Source organism: Stenella coeruleoalba (genome assembly GCF_951394435.1).
Source record: "Stenella coeruleoalba genome assembly, chromosome: 10".
NCBI classification, from domain to species: domain Eukaryota; kingdom Metazoa; phylum Chordata; class Mammalia; order Artiodactyla; family Delphinidae; genus Stenella; species Stenella coeruleoalba.
Window position 1 is genome coordinate 81,030,824 of NC_137156.1, and position 21,386 is coordinate 81,052,209.

Below are 21,386 nucleotides of genomic sequence, written 5' to 3' on the forward strand. Positions count from 1 at the left end.
CCGCTGTCAGCTTTATTTCAGAGATTTGGGGATTCCAAACTTAAGCAAACGCAGATAATATCAACACAATGCTAGTTCATAACCATATGTCTGTGTTTGGCAAAAATTACACTGAATAACTGAATATAAAACAATAAATAGTTTGAGTGGTTTGGGCTATTAATTTAAAGACTTAAGGAGTACCTTTATTAACAGCTAGATAGAACTGGGAATGTCAAATTTGGGAGGAGACTTTTTATCCCCATGAAAAGAATGTACAGTGACCCCTCTGTATCTGCTGGGGGAACTGGTTCCAGGACCTCCTGTGGATATCATCATCCACAGGTGCTCAAGTCTCTTATATAAAATTGTGCACACCCTCTCATATATTTTAAATCATCTTGAGATGGCGTAAAATACCTAATACAATGAAAATGCTATGCAAGTAGTTGTAAGTATATTGTAAATGCTATGAAATAGTTGCCAATGTGCTGCAAATTCAAGTTTTGCTTTTAGGAACTTGCTGGAATTTTTTTTTCAAATATTTTTGATCTGTGGTTGGTTGAATCCGTGGATACAGAGAGCTGACTATACCAGTTAGTTCAAAGCAAATATGTAGAAAATGACAATAAATACTGTGCTGACAATATACAAGTCTGTCAAAGGCACAATCCAGAGGAAAATCAAACACCCTTGAAAATAAGCCTGTGAAAAACACCAAAAAAGCATGTCACCATTTGTGAGTGTCTTTCTCATTTATATGTTAAAGTGGTTGCTGGGCCAGCACCATGGAAAAACTAATATGATGGGGGACGTGGAGGTCTGAGGTAGCCAGGAAAAATAATAAACTAATCTAAGGAAAGAGTCAGTGTTCCTTTTTAAAGAACTATTTATTTATAATATCTTGCTGTAAAAACAAGATGTGACCCTCAACCTCCACCAAAATCGTACCAAGGCTTCCCAATACCCTCAGGACGTAATCCCAAACTTGCTCTCCAACTTTCCTTCCCAACATCCTCCTGATGTAAAGGTTTTTGTCTTGTCAAATCTCTGCTCATCGTCTATCCAACATCATGGATGGATTTCTACCTTCAGGTCTCCTTCATACATGGTAGATTTTGCTACCCAGCATCCACTATTCCCTGCTCCTGGTGGAAGCAATCCAATTTTGTTGAAGGACAAGATCCTTTCTTCACTGACTCTGGTTGAGTGGAACCACCAGTCAAGGTGTTCTATGTGGGCATTTTACTCAAGCCAGACCATCTGACTCTCCAGCAGAAAACGACTGAAAATGGTCAGAGATGATTCATCCTTGAGGAGGCGCTTGACAGAGACGGTGCATCACCTCCTTCATCTAGCAGCCCTGGGGGTGCCCAGTTCCTAACCTTTACTTTTCAGGTGCCACTCAGACTCCATAGGCTACTCCATATCTCTATTATTTGTTTTTAATAAATGTATTTTCTGCTGAAAGTGGATTCAGGGCAGATTTTCTGCTGCTTGCAACCAAAATATACCAACTCACATGCTTGCCAAGATCATTCTTGTACCTTGGTACCAAAACCCAGTCTCTGATAATTTCCAGTGCTACCACCCCAACACCATGACCCTCCCTCCTCATAGCTTTTATGAGTCCTATCTTGTACTCTTATTTTTTATTTACTCTTTTTCCAAATAAAATTAAAAAGCAAAATTTTGTAGCCCACTGACCTGTGATTTTCCAGCATTGAATTTCCACCTAGAAGGTGATAGTTTTTTATCTACCATTACTAAGTACTTACTCCCACCATTCATTATTGCATTTAATCCACACAAGATAGGCAGTGTTATCCCATTTAACAGATGAGTACACTAAGGCTGAAAAGAGATTACCTTGCCTAAGAACAGACCTACACAGCTACGGAATGAATATACCAGGATTTAAACCCACGTGTACCCTCAAAAACCTAAATTCCCAACCACTGATGATAAAATTTGATGAGGGGGAGGAGGCGATGGGTATGAAAATAGTTGTATCTTGGGAATTTTTATTTTGTTAACTGGCCACAGATGACCAAACCCGTATCTTCTCTTAGGTCTGGTTTTAAAAACTCTGCCAATCTGAATGTCCACAAGCCCTGTCTTGAAAACTATTTAGAGTTAAATGGAACAATCCATTATTTCGGCTAAACATAAAAAAATCCTGTTCTCTAAAGAAAGATGTCTGCATCCTAAATCACATATACCATGTCCTCAGACTTTAGGGTTGGTTTGTATGCTGCTCTGACAAAGCCAAAGCAGGGGCACAAAGACTGAAGAGCAGATAGAGAAGCTGGGAAGAGCCCAGCAGGGGATTACAAATTAGCTACAAGTGCGTAATTCACATATGGATCACTACCATTGGGGCATGGTTAAAAACAGCTCACATCTGGTTTTACTTGGGCTCCCTGTTTTGTCCAATAAACAAGTGGCAAAAAGTGAGAAATTCTGACTTTAGGCTTTAAAAAAATTAGGTAACATAAAGGTATTTTTTCAAATCATACACAAAGTAGAGTGAGTTTGGGGAATGCAGACATGCAGCTAAAAAGGCTAATTCACTGAAATAACTCACCGTAAGATCCTAAACAAGTGACTTAATCTCCTAGAACCAGTTTCCTTAATAAAATTGGGAAATATATTTCTGGTAGTTATCTCACAGGATTATTATAAGAATCAAAGGAAAGCATTTTACGTGGGAAAGATTTACCACCATGACAAGATATTAACAAATATGCCCAGAAGAGGCCATGCAGGTCCAAATGAGTTGACATTTAGACAAGTTTGTCCAGTGTATTATAAACTGCAGCATCAGATTAGTTGCGAGTCACCAAAATATAAAGAAACCCAGTCCCCATGTCATCAAGCAATCCACCGACCAGACATCATGAAGAAAGACATAGCTTTTATTTAGCATAATCATTTTAAATACTCCCAAGCTATGAAGTTCAATTCTTCATTAATAATTATTAATATTTGACAAACTTGCATTTCACAAAATAAATCCACTGAAATGGAATCAGGATTATGCTCCCTCCCCCCACCCTGCAAAAAAAACATGGCTCCATGCTTTTAGGCAACTTCTACTAAGAGGCAATCTCAAAGTATGTTCTGCAGAAAGCTAACAGGTACATGTAGTACTTTTGGAGGACAGGGAGGTGATGTACAGAAAGGATGGGCTCCAGAGGGCGTTCTCTGGCAAAACAAAGTATGTTCCTTGAATATGGTACTGCTCAGAGCCTCTGACATGGTATGCATTTCAAATCCCTGAGTAGGTGTTGATATAAAAAGCATTTCCCAAACTTATTTGTACGGGGCATCCTACAGGGAATGAATTCATGGAAAACACGGGGAAGAATTTCATGGGAAACACACTGGAAATGCGGCAGAAAATAAAGATGGAAATACATGGAACAGACCTTTTTTCAAAACACACAGCAATGTACATAAATAGCAGCATGGGGGAGGCAAGTTCTGCCACTGGCCCAGTATCCCAGGTTCCCTTCATCCTATTCGAAGAGTGTGAAGTTCCTGAACAGTACTGATAATTTAGAAGACACTCATATAGGGCCAGAATGCAATTCGTCTAAAACTGGAGATTCACTTTGCTATAAAGCAGAAACTAACATACCACTGTAAAGCAATTATACTCCAATAAAGATGTTAAAAAATAAATAAAACTAAAACTGGAGAGTCAATTAGGAAGGAAGGAACGCAGGAAGAAAGGGAGGGAGGAGGAAAAACAAGAAAAAAGAACCACAGACTCTCCTTTCTCTCTTAATGCTTCTGAACAACCAACTTGCTTTCATTTTTTTCTTCAAGAGATTTAGATTTATGAAAAACTTCACCTCGGGGCATATTATTCTAATCAACCAAACATCAGCCTTCAGAAGATGCACCATATGACTCTATCCACACAGGTCAGCAGACATAAATGAGGTGGGAAATTCTACCATCTAAGGGCCTTCTGTGAAAAATGTTAACAGTGAATTGGTAATAAAGTCTATCCATTGTCTTATAGAGAGTAATGTCAATACTAGCAATGTTTATTTCAGAGCAAAAATGGATTTGTTAATTAATCTGAACCCACAAATGAACACATCCTAACCGGCATACTTCCTGGTTTAATGGTTTCTGCAATCACAAATTCGGATGCCATCAGGAGCCGTACAGATAACCTTAACGAGTGACGCAGGCAGGGCCTAAGGAAATAGGGAGTTACGGGACTAAGGGGGAACTTGGGAGCACATATAAGCCTCAAGGCTTTCATGTTCAATTCAATTAAAACACAGCGCTGGCTTTCCTTCCCCCTCTCCTTCCAAAACAAAACATAACAGGTGCAGTCCACTTTCAGCCCACAGGCTGCTGGCTTGAAACCTCTGGGAGACCCACTGTCCTTAAGAGGATTTTAAGCTCCTCTTCTACAAATGCCTGATGAACATATGAAATTCGCAAATTGCCAAGTTGAGAACAGAGTGTCAACCCAGATGTGTCAAATAAATTTGCTTATGGTGGACGAATTTTTGCAAGGTGTATAGACAAATATAATAGGTTTTCAACACTGCACAACTGAGGTGAATGCCTTACAATCACCTGCTGAGTGACCTCGGGCAAGATATGTCACCTCTCTGAGCCTCAGCCTCCCCATCTATAAAATAAAGATGACAATACCAGCCCCTCTGGATAGTAGTGTAGGTTACACAAGAATACATTTGTAACACTCTTAGCAGACAGCAGGCATTTGTAAGAAAATTAATAAAGAGAAACTTCAATTAAATAGAGTTGAGTCAATGCCCTGTTGCAGTAGCAGAGCCCAATGGGAGGAAGAAATACTCTTCTTTCCAGGCAGGGACTCAGCCAATGAAAAGCCATGGACTCTTTTGTTTACCTTAGCCCTCCCCCAACTTCCTTTCCCCTCTATTAAAGTGGTCTCCTTCCCTTGCTGCAGAGGGAACTTGCAGAAGGCTTGCCAACGTTGCAGACTCCCAAACAGCAATTCTCTGCTGATCCCAAATAAACCCATCTTTGCTGGAGAAGTATCTGGCAATATATTCATTTCAGGTCAACACACCCAATTTAATGATAGTTAATAATTTTTATTACCAAGTATGTTTCTGTTACTACTACAAGTGATGATTGGAACAATTCATGGGGGAATAGAGTAAATTTCACAGGCAAACTGTTAGGTAAATGATGCTGATCAGCCCCTTGGAAGAAGCTACTAATCGCGTGACCAATCTCGGTCACTTTCCAGAAGTCATGGAAAGATGCCAGTGCCACCTCAGGGAAATGCCCACGGTCCAGAGGAGATTAAAAAATACTACTGCCATTACAATTTGGACAAAGCTTGTACACATTTAGCATTAATTCTGGTTTTTTGTTTGTTTTTGCGGTACGCGGGCCTCTCACTGCTGTGGCCTCTCCCGTTGCGGAGCACAGGCTCCGGACGCGCAGGCTCAGCGGCCATGGCTCACGAGCCCAGCCGCTCCGCGGCATGTGGGATCTTCCCGGACCGGGGCACGAACCCGTGTCCCCTGCATCAGCAGGCGTACTCTCAACCACTGTGCCACCAGGGAAGCCCTCTGTTAAATATTTTTAAACACAAATCACAAGTGCAAATCCAAACACACACAGGATGCTAATACACAGCTCCCTGCCAAACACCTTGCAATGTGCACAGTCATTTGTCCTCCAAAATTCACGCCCATTAATGTTACTATTCTCACCTCGTCTTCCAGCAGATGACCTGTAAACTTGCCCTTTTTTAGACACTGAACACTGTGTGTTCTGAACACTCTCCCCTACAAAAAATTTAAATTCCAACTTGTTGGTTTTTTTCTTTTTTTAATCCCTGAAGTAACTGGACTGGGAAGAGGAAAAATGATTAAGTAATAACACCCAGGTGCTTCCTACCTAATTAAAAGAAGTTTACAGCTGCACTGGTAGTGAATCATCCCTGCGGGTTATCCACGTGTATCCTTCAAGTGGCACGTAGCTCCATCAAGAGCCATATTCCATATGCCTTCCTGAAAACTGCCTTCTCTTAGCCTTGGTAAAATGATGACTACCAGGTAAGTAATGGTATTTTCTGCTTCCTGGCTTTCCTCCCTATAGACATCCCAGTTCATTTGTGTTTCCTTAATTCTAAAAATAATTAAGTAACCTTGAAGCAAGAGGCTCAGAGCTTAGTAAATCAAGCTTTAATTTATTTTAAATCAAAGAGTACTGTCAGTGTAAAAAAAGCTAGATGCAAAATTAAGTATAAAGTTACCATTTATGTCATATATATATAACTCACACACATACACATATATACACCTTGTCATTACCTCAAGGAAAGCCCACTGGTGGAGATGAGGGGAACCCAGCTGACCGAGGGAGCAATTACTCTTCATTGTATACCCTTATCTTTTGATAAAGGTGAGTATATTAATGGTCACCAAAAATTTACCTTTGACTTTTTTTATTTATTTATTTTTGGCTGCATTGGGTCTTCGTTGCTACACACAGGCTTTCTCTTTAGTTGCGGCGTGCGGGGGCTACTCTTCGTTGCGGCGCGCAGGCCTGTTGTTGCGGTGGCTTCTCTTGTTGTGGGGCACAGGCTCTAGGCGCGCGGGCTCAGTAGTTGTGGCTCGCAGGCTCTAGAGCGCAGTCTCAGTAGTTGTGGCACACGGGCTCAGTAGTTGTGGCTTACGGGCTCTAAAGTGCAGGCTCAGTAGTTGCGGCGCACGGGTTTAGTTGCTCCGCGCCATGTGGGATCTTCCCGGACCAGGGCTTGAACCTGTGTCCCCTGCATTGGCAGGCAGATTCTTAACCACTGTGCCACCAGGGAAGCCTTCCCCTATGCACTCTTTACTTTTGCTTATCTTGATTAAAAATCTGGAGTAGGAAACATTCACCTGCACAGTATACTCTTTTGAGAATCTGTACAAATATCTAGCTCCACAACATTCTTCAACTGAGGTGAATTGCTTTCAATAAATTACTTTCATCCTACTGCTTGGTGGCTAGACATGTGAATTGAAAATTAATGCTTGCTTAAAATCAGAATATTTCAAATGGTTTTCTCCTCTTCAAATTGTCCCCCCAATAAACAGATGCCACATAAGGAGAATGCTTATTAAAAGTACTAAAGAGTTAAATAATAACCCAGAGAGATCTGTTCTTCTGAAGGATAATAATCCTCATTTTCTAAAAAATAAAAATAAATAAATCAACCAACACAAAATGAACACTAGCTGAAAGGGCATAAAATTTGAATCCCATATTATTCTGGCCGACAGCAATAGCAGGTCGACTGGGGATTCAATGAACATGGAATCAGGTAATATGGTAAACATTGATTTGAGAAGACGATCAGTTTTCATGACGCTTGCTCAACAGAATTTCATCAGTCTCTTCTGGAGAAGAATGAATTAATATCATTGATTTTAGAGATTTTCTTTCCCACCCAGGAGATAAAATGCTGACTTCTCATTCTGAAACTATATATGTAATAACAACATAACTTTCCAGTTCTTTTTTTTTTAATTGAGGTAAAACTGATATATAACATTATATTAGTTTCAGGTGTACAACATAAGAACTCACTATTTTTTTTTACAAATTTTCCATTTTTTAACCCCCAAAACACTTATACAAACAAGAGAAGGAATACAGAGGGAAACTTGGATAGATTCTCATTCATATTCATTCTCTCTCTCTCTCTCTCTCTCTCTCTCTCTCCATCCGTCACACCTCTCTCATACTGCCAAGTTAAAAAAAAACAACACAATTTCCCCCATTTGAGGCTTTGCTGACAATGACCACTAAATACTACTGCAATAATTTTCGTCATACATACTCTTAGCCTCCTCCCTAGTATCCAGCTACTCGTTTGTATATCAAAACTCTATTTTTTTAGCAAAATATTCTAGATCTTCAATTATATTGCCCCCTTTAAATTTTTCGATTGTATCCAATGGTCATCTGCTTAAAATTCCTGGAAACTCAGGAATGACAGGGATCTTAGTGGTCACCTAGTCCAACTTCTCATCTAATATTTGCGTCCATTCACAACTTCTGCTTGGAACGACCCAGGCTGGGCTTGGAGAGCTCAGATGCCAATGAGCAACCCATTTTTCTAAGTGGCCACATCTCATTACAGGAAGCTTCACAAGTCACCAATTACTGCCATAGTCCTGTTCACATCTCTTAGGTCCACAGAAAACAAACTGAAGTTCATTTACAAAAATTAGCCGTCCACCCATTCAAAGTGTTGGTTTCCACCTCCTTTCTGCATATTATTTTCTTCCAACTAAATACCTCAGGCTCTGCCCTCATTTTCTATAATACCTCTGTGATAGTCATTAAAGACACAGTGATATTCAAGAACAAGTGGTTCTAAAATTACCTTCCTTTTAGTTTTAAGCCGTGTGGAACAAAACATATTGGATCTTCCATCAAATTCTGACAGTCACATACAAACACCACATAAATTTCTAATCCTGCACTATCTCTTTTTAAGCTATAATACATGGGTCAGGTGAAAACCTAATCTCTCTTCTCTTAGATTCAGTCAGCTCAAGGCACTCCATATTTATAAACTTCATTCTCTCCTGGGACTTATATATTTTTTAAACATTACAGTATAATTAAATTTAGTCCATTTTGCCCCTTCTCAAAAAGATACTTAACAACATTTATTCAATTCGACATTTCAGAAGAAAATGGAAATTAATGTTAAATTGAATTATCGCTTGTGATTATACATGGGTTTTAATTTATATTACAACATTTACATTCGCTAAGTACAAAATGGAATTGGGCTGCAATTTTATACTTATAATCTACTCCACTGCCAAAATAAGTTCAGTTCAAATTATAATTGCACTAAAAATGCAAACATGATTTTGACTTTTATTACCATTTCAACCCGCTGCAGAAATTATTTAATGTGGTTTTGCCAAGTTGGAAGAACCCTAACACATGATATATGCTAAAGCCAATGTGCAATCAGAAAAATTTGACTTGAAAAGACAATTAAATATTAAAGTCTGTGTTTGAGCCTTGATGTACAACTTTCTTAAAACCTTTACCACCAGATTGGAATAATCTCCAATCAATGCAGATACCATTACCTCTCTTGTAACACATCCCTGGCCACCCCCAGGAGTAATCATTCTGCCCAATCAGTCCTAGAAGAATCAATTTAAAAGACTAATAAGTGAATGCAACCTACTAATAAAAATCAGAGAAACACAGAAGAAAATCAGAATTGATTTCGAAAAACAGTAAAAAAAAATTTTTTTTTTTTTTTAGAAAATACCTTTAAGTTCAGGTTAGATATGAAAGAAGAGAATAACAATAAGAGGGTAGTAAATGCTTTATCCTGTGCTGGCTATGTATTACACTGTTTCTCTGCATCATCTCATTTAATGCTGAAAACTTCCTAAGATACAAGTACTATTACTAGTGTGCCCTTCTACAGAAACTGAGCTTCTAAAATATGACGCGACACGCACCAGGTCACACAAAGAACAGCAGTGCCTAGACTTAGACTCACAGACTAGCAGCCAAGGAAAGAGCTGAATGGTGGGTTGACTAGTGTCTACAAGCCCCCCAAATTCATGTCCACCTAGGACCTCAGGTGACCTTATTTAGAAATATAATCTGTGCAGGTATTATTATTTAAGATGAGGTCAGATTGGATTAGGGTAGGCCCCAAATCCAATATGACTGGTGTCTTTGTAAGAACAGAGTGGACACTCAGATACACAGGGGGAAGACAGCCATGGGAAGAGGGAGGCAGAAACCAGAATGATATACCTACAAACCAAGGAACGCCAAGGCCTGCCAGCAACCAACAGAGGCTAGGAAGAGACAAGAAACGACTCTTGCCCAGAGCCTTCAGAGGAAGCAAAGCCCTGGAGTCACCTTGATCCCAGACTTCTAGCTTCCAGAACTGTGAGAGAATAGTTTCTGTTGTTTTAAGCCACCCAGTTTGTGATACTTTGTTATGGTAGCCCTAGGAAACCAATACATCTGGGAAGAGGATGTAATGATTCAAAATAGCATTGCATCCCAAAGAAAATCTGGGAAAGGGAGAGACAGCAATATGAAACAGTCAGAAGACCACCAGGTCAGTGTCAAATATCAACCACTGGTGTATTAACAGTCCCTTCCAACTGTCATTGGAAGCCCCTGCTTGCAACTATGTACATCTACGATGAGCTCTGATAGCACAGCACATAATGAGAAAACATTAACACTTTTTCTTGATAGCAAGAACATCTGGTTATGTCAAATATAAGAGATTCACAACAGAAGAAATGTGCAAAATACAGCCTCCCTAAGGGTTGAGAAGCACCTGGATAAAACTTGATTATTCTATACCAGCCTGCAAGTTTGATTCTAAGATCCCAGGTTCGAATGCCCCAGGCAAAAGATTTCTAATCCTTCCATGTAAGACCTATGCTTGTTCTATCCATTCCATATGTATCCATGAGCCCACTCATGAATGCAACTGTCAAGCCTGCTTTCAATAAACATAAACAATAAACATCATAAACACCCTACTGGGTACTTGGCATTTTGCTTGTTCTTAGTTTAAGTGAGATGACAATTACCAAGTAAACATAAAAGATACTATGGGGGATATGAGATGAGGTGGCCAGTCATGTGCAGCTGTGCAGGCTGTGTACTGCCCAAGAGCACCTGGCCGAGGAACATTTGTGAGCTAAAGTGCAACCCTGTCCATATGTACAGCCTGACCAGAAGAGCATTATTTTCTCATTACCACAAAGAAGCAATTAAAACTGGTGTCAGCCCTGAAGCTGTAGAGGACAGGGGCAAGATCTTGCAGGCAGCATTAATAAATCTGGATTTTACATTAAGCGTAATGGGAAATATTGGAAGAGTTTTTTACATACTACACTCAACTGTCTAGGGGAGCAGAGGCAGTAATTTAGCCAACATGATTTCGTCACTTGTGTAATACTGAAATAATTCAAGGAAAGGTATATAAATAGTTGAAACGAAGACCATCTGTCAAAATGCCATTTTGGCTCTTCACCAACTGATGTGCATTTAAAACCATGATGAAAAATATAGCTTTTTTCATTCTCTTAACTTCAGGAGGATTTAAACGCTTTATTAATCAGATGCCCTTTCATTTGACTCAAGGTAGGACCACAGGCCCTATTCAAAGCTGTCTTCCATTTCCCCATAGCAAGTTGTCACCTTCCAGAGAAGCTACTAAAATGCTGAAATTAAGAAAGTTTGGTCTGCAGAAATGGGATCTGTTCTCCCCAACCAGGAGATTGTAAAGTTGGAAAATTAAACCTGTCACTTTAAGATTTTTGAGTCTCACACTTTCAGAATTTCTAGCCTCAAATCAAGCAAGAATATCATTGGGAAACAAATCTATATAATGTGGCTATTCTAAGAGAAGCCATCATTTCCTGGGCAGAAAGCAGGAGGCCTAGTAACATGAGGTCAGAGAGAGGCCATCCTACTTCCAAAATCATCTACATGTGAGTCAGTGTGCTTAGAGCATGAGACCAGACTTCCCACGGCTCTCATCACACAAGGTGCATCACAAAACCTGCCTCTGGTCAGAAAACGTTTAAGATATCCCACATCCTACACTCCAAGCTTCAGTTTCCTCACATACTAAATGAGAATAAATAGACATGCTTATTACCTCCTAGAGGCATTGTGAGGTTTTACACGTAACGTGCTCAGAACCATGTCTGGCACATAGTAAGTGCTAAATAAAAGTTAACTCTTACTGTTATTTTCATTTTTAAAGCATCATGATGGATTTCCATACACAAAGCCCTCTGAATGGAAGTGCAAAGAGATAAATCCATTGAGCTTTATGTGTTCCAGTTTTTCCCAAACTTGTCTGGCCACCAGATCCTTTTCTCTCCCCACTTTCTATCACTAGGGGAGCTCAAGTCCTACACAGCTCACCGTGGGGCACGCAGCTTCCAGTTTTGTGTCTCTGCCATGTTTACTTCCCACTGCTCATTCAGGAAGCCAGAAGGAGATTTTACTTATAAGTCACGAGAGGGCATAAGCAGAAAAAGCAGACCCATATTTAGTCCACCTTTAAATTTCCAGTTCCTCATCTATTGAACCGTCCTTGATATTTCCTTTGGAATTTAATTCCAAAGTAATAAAAGGCCTTAATCCAGGTGGTGTTTTTAATGTGTTATTTATACATAAGAAATTGGCTGAAAGGTCACATGAAATGACAATAAAGGGCACCTTGCCCAGACTTAGTGTAAAAAAGCCCACCTTGACTCACTGAGGACAATTATAAACAACCCAGGGCCAGTGAAAACGGAATTGGAGCTGGGAGGAAAACAATAGGAACTTTTGTTCATAATATTAACACAATATGGCTTATTCTTTTTTCTATTTACCTAGAACACTAAGTAACACTCTTTTAAGAACTAGAACATGTTCGTTAGACTGATAAAAATGAAGAAACTCCTCGCCACCAAAAATTGAAGAACCTCACCCTCTTAAAAAAATAAGTAAAAAATAGGGCTTCCCTGGTGGCGCAGTGCTTGAGAGTCTGCCTGCCGATGCAGGGGACACGGGTTCATGCCCTGGTCCGGGAAGATGCCACATGCCGCAGAGTGGCTGGGCCTGTGAGCCATGGCCGCTGAGCCTGTGCTACGCAACGGGAGAGGCCACAACAGTGAGACGCCCGCGTACCGCAAAAAAAAAAAAGGAAAAAAGGAAAAAATAATAATAGCTCGCACTCATATAGCCATAACTATCCTAAATGTGTAACTCATTTAATCCTCACAACTGCCCTTTGATGTGAAGACTTTTGACCCCATTTTTCAGGTGAGCAAACTGAGGAGGCACCAAGCATTAAGAAACTTACCCAAGGGGCTTCCCTGGTGGCACAATGGTTAAGAATCTGCCTGCCAATGCAGGGGACACGGGTTCGAGCCCTGGTCCGGGAAGATCCCACATGGCATGGAGCAACTAAGCCCGTGTGCCACAACTACTGAGCTTGTGCTCTAGAGCCCACGAGCCACAACTACTGAAGCCCATGCGCCTAGAGCCCTGCTCCGCAACAAGAGAAGCCACCGCAATGAGGAGCCCGGGCACCGCAACGAAGAGTAGCCCCTGCACGCCGCAACTAAAGAAAGCCTGCGTGCAGTAACAATAGACCCAACATAGCCAAAAATAAATAAATAAAATAAAACCCCTTGCTATATCCTAGCATCTTTACTAGATATCAATATTTACCATGGAATAGAGGCCTCAAATTAATTGTTAAAAAAAAAAATAAGAACCTTACCCAAGACCACACGACTAGTAAAAGAGGGATTCAAATCAGGAGACCTTCGGTTCACACTCTTAACGGCTATTCACATCGACCATGATGACGAGATACTTTTAAGTTCTAAAATGTTGTTACTTATCTTACAACCTGGGCTCTTAAAAGGATTTGTATCCACTTCTGATCCTGCAGCATTATTTAGACAAACATTAACAAAACTTCAGACCTTGAAGACTTAGCTTCATAATGTGTCATGCTTGAAAACCGCCTGTTATTTATTTCATATTTCTTTAAATAAACACATTTTTAACATGAATAGTTTTAATTTAAAAGGATATTTTATTTCATTATTGTGAAAGGAAAATCAGTATCATCTACTCTAAGTAAAAGACAGCCCTAAAGATAAATAGAATATAACTAAAGGAATGTTAATTTCTAGCTAAAAACTGTCATCTGCTGAAACTTTGAAGACTGAAGTTCATCTCTCTCTCTCCCCCCACCCCTTTTTCTTTTGTGAAAAGGTACATCAGCAACTGCTACAAGACATTAAAGACTCACTGGCACCAAAATGACACTGTCTCCTCAACTGAATCACACCCACTGACAGTGAACTTCAAGGGGGAGCGACCCTCTCACTTGAAGATACGGTGTCATTCAATGCCAATCCCTTCACATTTCATGGGTGATTCCACATTTTGGAAAACACTGCTTCAAGGAGCATTAAGACCTAGAGATGTCACAAATGCAGATTTATCTGCCAATAAATCAAGTTACCCCTGTAGGTATTTTACATAATGAGAAACCACAGCGATAAATGTAAAGTTTTGCCTCTAGGTTCAATCATTCATTGGTAAAATGATCTTATGAGGGAAACCTGGCTTGGCTGGAGGGCATTCCCAAGGCAAAGGACCTGTGGTTTGACTGACCACAGTATCAACAACAGCCAAGAATGGGATGTGGAGAGAGAAGGGCCTCTTAGGCTGCATTCCTAACCTGTTAGGGACCAAATCAAGGGAAGGAGGGGAGCCCAGACTGCACCAAGAACCTGGCGGACCACACCTGGTGCTCAGGGCACACAACTACTTAACACAGCAGGTCCTTTTCAGAAAAGGCAATCAGCGATGGTGAAAGAAAGGTCTGAAAATTAAGCCACATGAGGAATATTATCGCCCTATTTAAAATAGCAACCCAAGTCCCTCCAGTATACATAATCCCCCTTACTCTGTTCTATTTTGTTTCACAGCATTTTCACCTCCTAACATGCAACATTCCTTGCTTTTACATGAGTCTGTTGTCTATCTCCCTCTCTGAGGACGAGGATATTTACTGTTTCGTTCACGGATGCACGAGGAGTGCATAGAACAACGCCTGACGCATACAGATGCTCAGTAAACTAAATTAATGCTTGAACTATTTGATTCAAACTGTGGATGCTTCCACCAGAAAGGCGAAAGCTTACATAAAATGCAATCAGCTTTTAATTTTAAATATTTTTTAATTTTACATTTTATAGTGACTGTAAGTGCAGATTCTGGAATCTGAAAGACACAGGTTTGAATCTGACATCTGCCACTTACAAGCAACTACACTCTAAATATTTGGATAACCTCAAGTTTCACAGAGATAACTATAAAGAGATTGAGAACCCAAGCATTCGGGAATAGAGACTGTACTAAAATGGGGAGACTAATAGCAGTTATTTCCCAGTTATCACGGAGCTCAAATAAGATAATGTGTATAAAGAGCTTTTAAAACTCTTGCTCCCAATGAACCATTATCCATCCTCATTTATGGTTATTACATTATCAGTCATGATAATTTACTGTGTGTGGAGTTCAGTGGTGGCAGGAGCCACCTGTATTAACACCAAAAAGCCAACTGCATGCAACTCTTCCCAACCCTGTGTTCAGTGTCTTTACATTAGTCACTTAACATTGGCCAAGGTAGGAATATTTACATAATGGAAACTGGCAAACACTACAAATCAGTGCTCCCTGCCCAGAGCAGGTTGATAACCATTAACCAGCACAACACTGATTACACTTGAGAACAGAATTCGGGGCAAGAGCAACAGAAGGACAAACTTACAAATGAGAGAGTTCTCCAGACTGGCCCCAGGAGCATGTTTAAACAGAAACTGGACATCATTTGTCAGGAGTACATGAGATGCAGTCAGTGCATTGTTTTCACACCGACTCAGTGAGCCTAGGAATCTCCACTGTCCACATATCTGCATCTCCCAACACAGGCGCAAGCGCGCAGCGTATTGTAGCAGAATTCAATTGTTTCCTTCTCCCTCAAGATTCTAAAATTCTGTAATACCTGTCAAATTACATTAGGTCTAACTTCCATGGTTCTGATCTCTAGGGAACCAATGCCTTCTTTTAAATATAAAAGGTGCAGTTTCACCTTTTAAAACCTACCTTTCAAATAAGAAAATAACAATGGGAGTTGTTACATAAGGAAAACTACACCTTGCAGTGTTCTCATTCCAGCCTCCCGGCAAAACAATGAAATCACTTCTGTTCTTCAAAAGGACCTTGACAATGATGCAATTAGCAGGAGTTTTCAGAGAGACAATGATAACGAGTGGGCGGGGCATTCAATGAAAAAAGCCTATGACAAAGAACATGTGTGCAGAGCATCTGTCCCGAAAACCTACCTATACTATATTTCTTTCATCCTTTCTCCTCATGCTGACTCAAAATTCATTTCATACAGTATCCTCTCCCCAACTGACCAAAACCCCACCATCACACAAGAATGGAATCAAAAGATTTATAGCCAGAATTCAATGCAATCCGCATAAGATACTGGACAATTTTACATCTTTAACTGAGACCCTTTCATGCTGCAAAAGCTATAAAAGTGAGAAATGAAAACAAATCCTCACAAACAAGGTACCGTAAACCACAAACCAGGGGTCCTCAGAGCAAACCAACACGGGGGAATAATTCAGGATGAGAAGCTGAGGGGCACCAAAGGGCTGTAACATGGAAAGTGTGGTCAGTCAGAAATGCGGGGTTCTAGTTCATTCTTTGACGTACTAATAGTTACGTAGCCTTGGGCAAGCAATTAAATGAAGTTATAATTTTCTTCATCAGCAAAAAAAAACAATACTCCCCTGTGGACCTCACACCTTTCCTAGAGTGTAAATCACTTAAAAGTATATCAATGCAAGTTCTTTAAAAGCAAACTCTGAATAACAAAAATGCGTACTGTATCTAAAGTAAGCATCAGGTTCTTCCAATTATGTTCTGGCCTTTAACTAGCTTCTCCAAATATTTATCGAAAAGACCACTTGCATTCTTGTATTTGCTCAACTTCTTTTCAAGTTATATTACACGGTAAAAAAAAAACAGGTTATGCATTATTCCCCAGGGCACAAAAAACACTACCATTAAGAGTGGATTTGAGGGACTTCCCTGATGGCACAGTGGTTGAGAGTCCGCCTGCCGATGCAGGGGACGCGGGTTCGTGCCCCGGTCCGGAGATCCCACATGCGCGGAGCGGCTGGGCCCGTGAGCCGTGGCCGCTGAGCCTGCGCGTCCGGACCCTGTGCTCCGCAACGGGAGAGGCCACAACAGTGAGAGGCCCGTGTACCGCCAAAAAAAAAAAAGAGTGGATTTGAGGGACTTCCCTGGTGGCACAGCGGTTAAGAATCTGCCTACCAATGCAGGGGACACGGGTTCCAGCCCTGGTGCGGGAAGATCCCACATGCCGCGGAGCAACTAAGCCCGTGCGCCACAACTACCGAAGGCCACGAGCCTAGAGGCCGGGCTCCGCAACGAGAAGCCACCGCAGTAAAAAGCTCACACACTGCAACGAAGAGTAGTCCCCGCTCTCCGCAACTAGAAGCAGCCCCCGTGCAGCAACGAAGACCCAACGCAGCCAAAAATGAAAATAAATATTTTTTTTAAAGAAAAGTGGATTTGAACCCCAATTTTGTGTATGCCACAGCGAAAATCCCCACCTATGTCTTCTTACAGTTGACTTTTCATGGCCAGGCGCCATGATAACCACTTGCCTGAGTTGTCTCACCACAGAAGGTCCCGATAAGGAACACGGTGCTGCCGAAAACTAACCGGGAGATTTTGGGAGGGGCCAAAAGAGAGAGGAGACGGTATTCTTCCACCGTCCTTCTTTCTGGAATCCATCTTGGCTGAGAGATGCGCGCGCCACCCGGAAGGACCCTGACTCAGACTACGGGCCAAGCAAGATGATTGGCCAGGGACAAACCGGAAACCAACTCCATTATCATAAAACCTGAGACTGTGAGCCAAATGGCAGAGCAAGGTCTCCTGGGTTCCCTTACTCTCCTGCTGTCCGCCCAGGCGCCCCTTGCCAATAAAGTCTTTCGTTTTATCAGTATGTGTGTCTCCTTGGACAATTCATTTCTGAGCGTTAGACAAGAGCCCACTCTCGGGCCCTGGAAGGGGTCCCCCTTCCTGCAACAGTACTATAACTAGAGTACGTGCATATGTACCCTCACAAAAAAGCCTTATGACACTAATTAAACTGTGTGTTTAAAAATACCCTCTCCCCATTGGAATACCATCACGTATAAAAGTACTTCATTGAAACTGGGAGATGCCAAATATTCCAGAAAATAAACCAGAGATAAATGAAGAGATTGAGAATGCAAGCATTTTGGAATAGAAAGAAACCTCATTAAATTATCTACACTTGTGTGGACACAAATGCTTAGAAACAATTCAAAAGATCTCAGTGAACTCTTTTTTTCGGCGAGGAATGCCTCAAACTTGCACTTTTTTTTTTTTTTTTTTTTTTTTTTGCGGTACGCCGGCCTCTTCCGTTGCGGAGCACAGGCTCCGGACGCGCAGGCTCAGCGACCATGGCTCACCGCCCAGCCGCTCGGCGGCATGTGGGATCCTCCCAGACCGGGGCATGAACCCGCGTCCCCTGCATCAGCAGGCGGACTCTCAACCACTGCGCCACCAGGGAAGCCCAAAACTTGCACTTTTTAATCTGACTGGTACGTCATTTTCTTGTTCATTTTCTCTTCCGATCTGTTTAAAACAATGCAAAGAAAGCTTTGTTGGAGACCAGTGCTCTACTCAAATTACTTCATTATATTGTTCAAGGAGGAAATATTTCAGACATCCTGACTCGAAGTTGTATGTGGCAAATAAGAACATCAGAACTGCTATGTGTATTTTGCCCAAATTCCCAGACAATGCTTGAGTTTACACTGACCAGAGAAGGATATTTGTTCTCACTCGCTTCACTCGTTACACGTGATGATTTGGAAAAGCCAAGAATGCTGACTCTCCACATAGGTGTCATAAAAGTACATTATCGATATAGTCTTTGATTTTGACTTTTAGCATGGGTGATTAGCTATTATCTCACTAAAGCTCTTGGCAGTAACATTTATAACCCACGATCTAAGGGGGAATAAGGGAGAGAAGGGAAATTACATTTAGGGTTTTATCATCGATGGCCATTTTGTAGAACAACAGGCTGAGAATGTGCTGCTTCATAAAGCTGAGATAATACATCACGGTTTCTAAAACTGGTTCTCCCCTACATGAGCAAATACCTTTGAGGTATCCATCTGTCCCACAGGCTCCTTTAGAACTTAATCCCCCCCGCCACAGCACCCCGACCCCCTCACGTCCACCGGCCCCACATACCTATACAATCAACAGGAAAATGCTCCGGGCAGCCCCCAAGTCCCACCTCCCACCTCCAGCTCCGCCCCAGGGCAATGGCTCATTGGCTCAGGAATGGACATTTGACAGAGACTCTACCAATCAAATTCTCTCTTGGGGGGAAACGAGAACAGAGTCTCTGTGTGACTAAAACTGTCACATTATAAATTAGGGAGCTGTAGGACTTCCAAATTCCACCTTGTAAATGGGAAATCAGAGAACGACTATCTAGAGAAAAAGATATTCAGAGCAAAGAAGAGATGAAATAAGAGTCCTTATAATTTTCTACTCCAGTTCCAGAGCCTTTATGAGACCCTCCGCCATCCTTAAGCTGGGATTCCATGAGACATTCCTCTTTCTATATAATAAATTTCCTTCCTGCTTATACTGTTACTTGAAACCAAAGCTGATTCATAAGTTTAAATAAAGCACTATGCTATGCTACCCTATACCAGACTTCATTTAGTTAACATTTCTATCTTTTCAAAGCTTTAATCTTATGAGGTATGAACGATATGGAACATGACATGATCCCACCTCTGCTTCTAAGGAGCATCTAACCCAATCTTCCACTGAAAATTGGGCATCCAGAAAGGTTATAGTTATGCTTCTCCCAATAACTAGATATATTGTGTAAATTTGTATGGCTGGGAGGATCTTTTCCAGGGCTAAGCTCAGTCAATCCTGTTGCAGACAAAGGCCATGTTCATTTCTTGGAGTCCAGAGAGAATGCAAAATGGCCGATATATTAGTTGTCCATTTCTGCGTGACACATTACTCCAAAGTGTAACAGCCTAAAACAATAATAAACATTTATTCTCTCAATGTTTATTATTTCTGCAGGTCAGGATTTGGAAGCACTTTAGCTAGGTGATTCTGACTCAGTCTGTCATGTGGTTGCAGTCAAGATGTTAGCCAAGGCTAGAGTCATCTGAAGGCTTGATGAAAGCTGGAGGATCTGCTTCTAAGATGTTTACTCATATGGCAGTTGGCGAGAGACCTGGGTTCCTCACCATGCGGACAATTCCTGAAGGCTGCTTACACATCCTAATGTGGCAGCTGGCTTACTGACCTCAGACCAAGTGATCAAAAAAAGCATAGCAGAAGCCACAAGGTCTTTTATGACCTAGTCTTGGGGGTGACACACTGCCATTCCACCATACTGTATGGGTTCAACTGTTGGTCCTATCTGTTGTGGGAAGAGGCTATACATGGGAATGGATACAAGGAGGTGAGAATTGCTAAGGTGGGGGGAGGGTGTCTTGGAGGCTGTCTGCCACAACTGGCTAGATTAGAATATATAGTCATTGAAACTCTTAAGTTAACACTAAATCGAATGCTTGGAGTAAAAGAAAAAAGAAGGAAGATGTCTTGGCTAAGCCAGGGTTTATTAATTATTCATGATAGCATGCACCGTGAAGACAATAAATGGGGTATGAAACACAGTCCTGTTCCTTCAAAGAGTTGACTCCAGGTGAGAAGCTGAGACTTGCACATGGCATAATTAGCAATTAGAGAGACAAACTGATTCGAAGTGGTATACAGGTTCAGAAAAGGAAGAACTAATAGGGTGGCTGAGCTAGGGGAAAGCCTTTCTCCACTCTTTACAAACAAAAGCTTAGCTTAAGTTCAATTTTTAACCACCTATTTTATGCACTACAGGTAGGACTTCTTCCAAACATTCATTTGAGTTTAGCAAGTGATTTAACAGCTCTAATGACTTAGTTAAGTCTAAGAAAAAGGCTTCCACCCTAATTATATAACTAAGTCCCGCTTCTGTTGGGCTCTTTCCTTGATGCTAGATTGGTGGGCTGAGCAGAAAAAAAAAAAAAAAAAAAAATTAAGGGGTTGGGGGAAGGGCAGTATTCCAAGGGGAACCTCAAAATCATATTGTGAGAAAACACCATTATGGAATCTGCACCAACTTGATTGTGTGATTCCACAAACATTTATTTAACAGCAGCTACTGGGAGCCATCCACTGTGCTGGGTACTAGACACCCAGTAAGAACCAGACAGACACCAGTCCTGCCCTCTGACAGTTTACAGTCTATCAGGAAAGGCAAAAAAAAAAAATTTAATTCTGATAAGGGAATGATGAGTGTTACTATGATAAGAAAAAAACAAAGGAACTATTAGATCAGAGAAAAGGGATTATATTTTCCGAAATCTAAGACACTGTCAAGGAACGGCACTCTGATTAAATGATAATGAAGTTAAAGTATGTGTTTGAGTTAACTGGGAAAAAAAAAAAAAAAAAGGCAAGAAAGGAATACATGTTTTCAGGCCAAAATCTGGAAAACAAGGTGAATTTGAGCAACTGAAAGAAGTGAGAGACTAGGATGTACAGTGAAAGGGGGCAAGTGGAAAAGAGAGAAGAGGACTTCCCTGGTGGCGCAGTGGTTAAGAATCTGCCTGCCAATGCAGGGGACA

General features: G+C 41.1%; 1 protein-coding gene across 18 annotated transcripts in view; it reads right to left on the bottom strand.

Moving 5' to 3' along the window:
• The window catches only part of MAGI1 (membrane associated guanylate kinase, WW and PDZ domain containing 1), a 618,838-nt gene that overhangs the window by 503,752 nt on the left and 93,700 nt on the right, over positions 1-21,386 (bottom strand). Inside the window, exon 1 of one of the 18 annotated variants that reach the window (XM_079934995.1) lies at positions 17,365-17,655. The exons of 15 other annotated variants lie outside the window; for them this stretch is intronic. The gene's annotated coding sequence lies outside the window, so the exon portion shown is untranslated. Of the gene's footprint in view, positions 1-17,306; positions 17,656-21,386 lie in introns of those variants that run through there. 2 more of the 18 variants (XM_079934993.1, XM_079934996.1) reach the window with 2 other exon arrangements.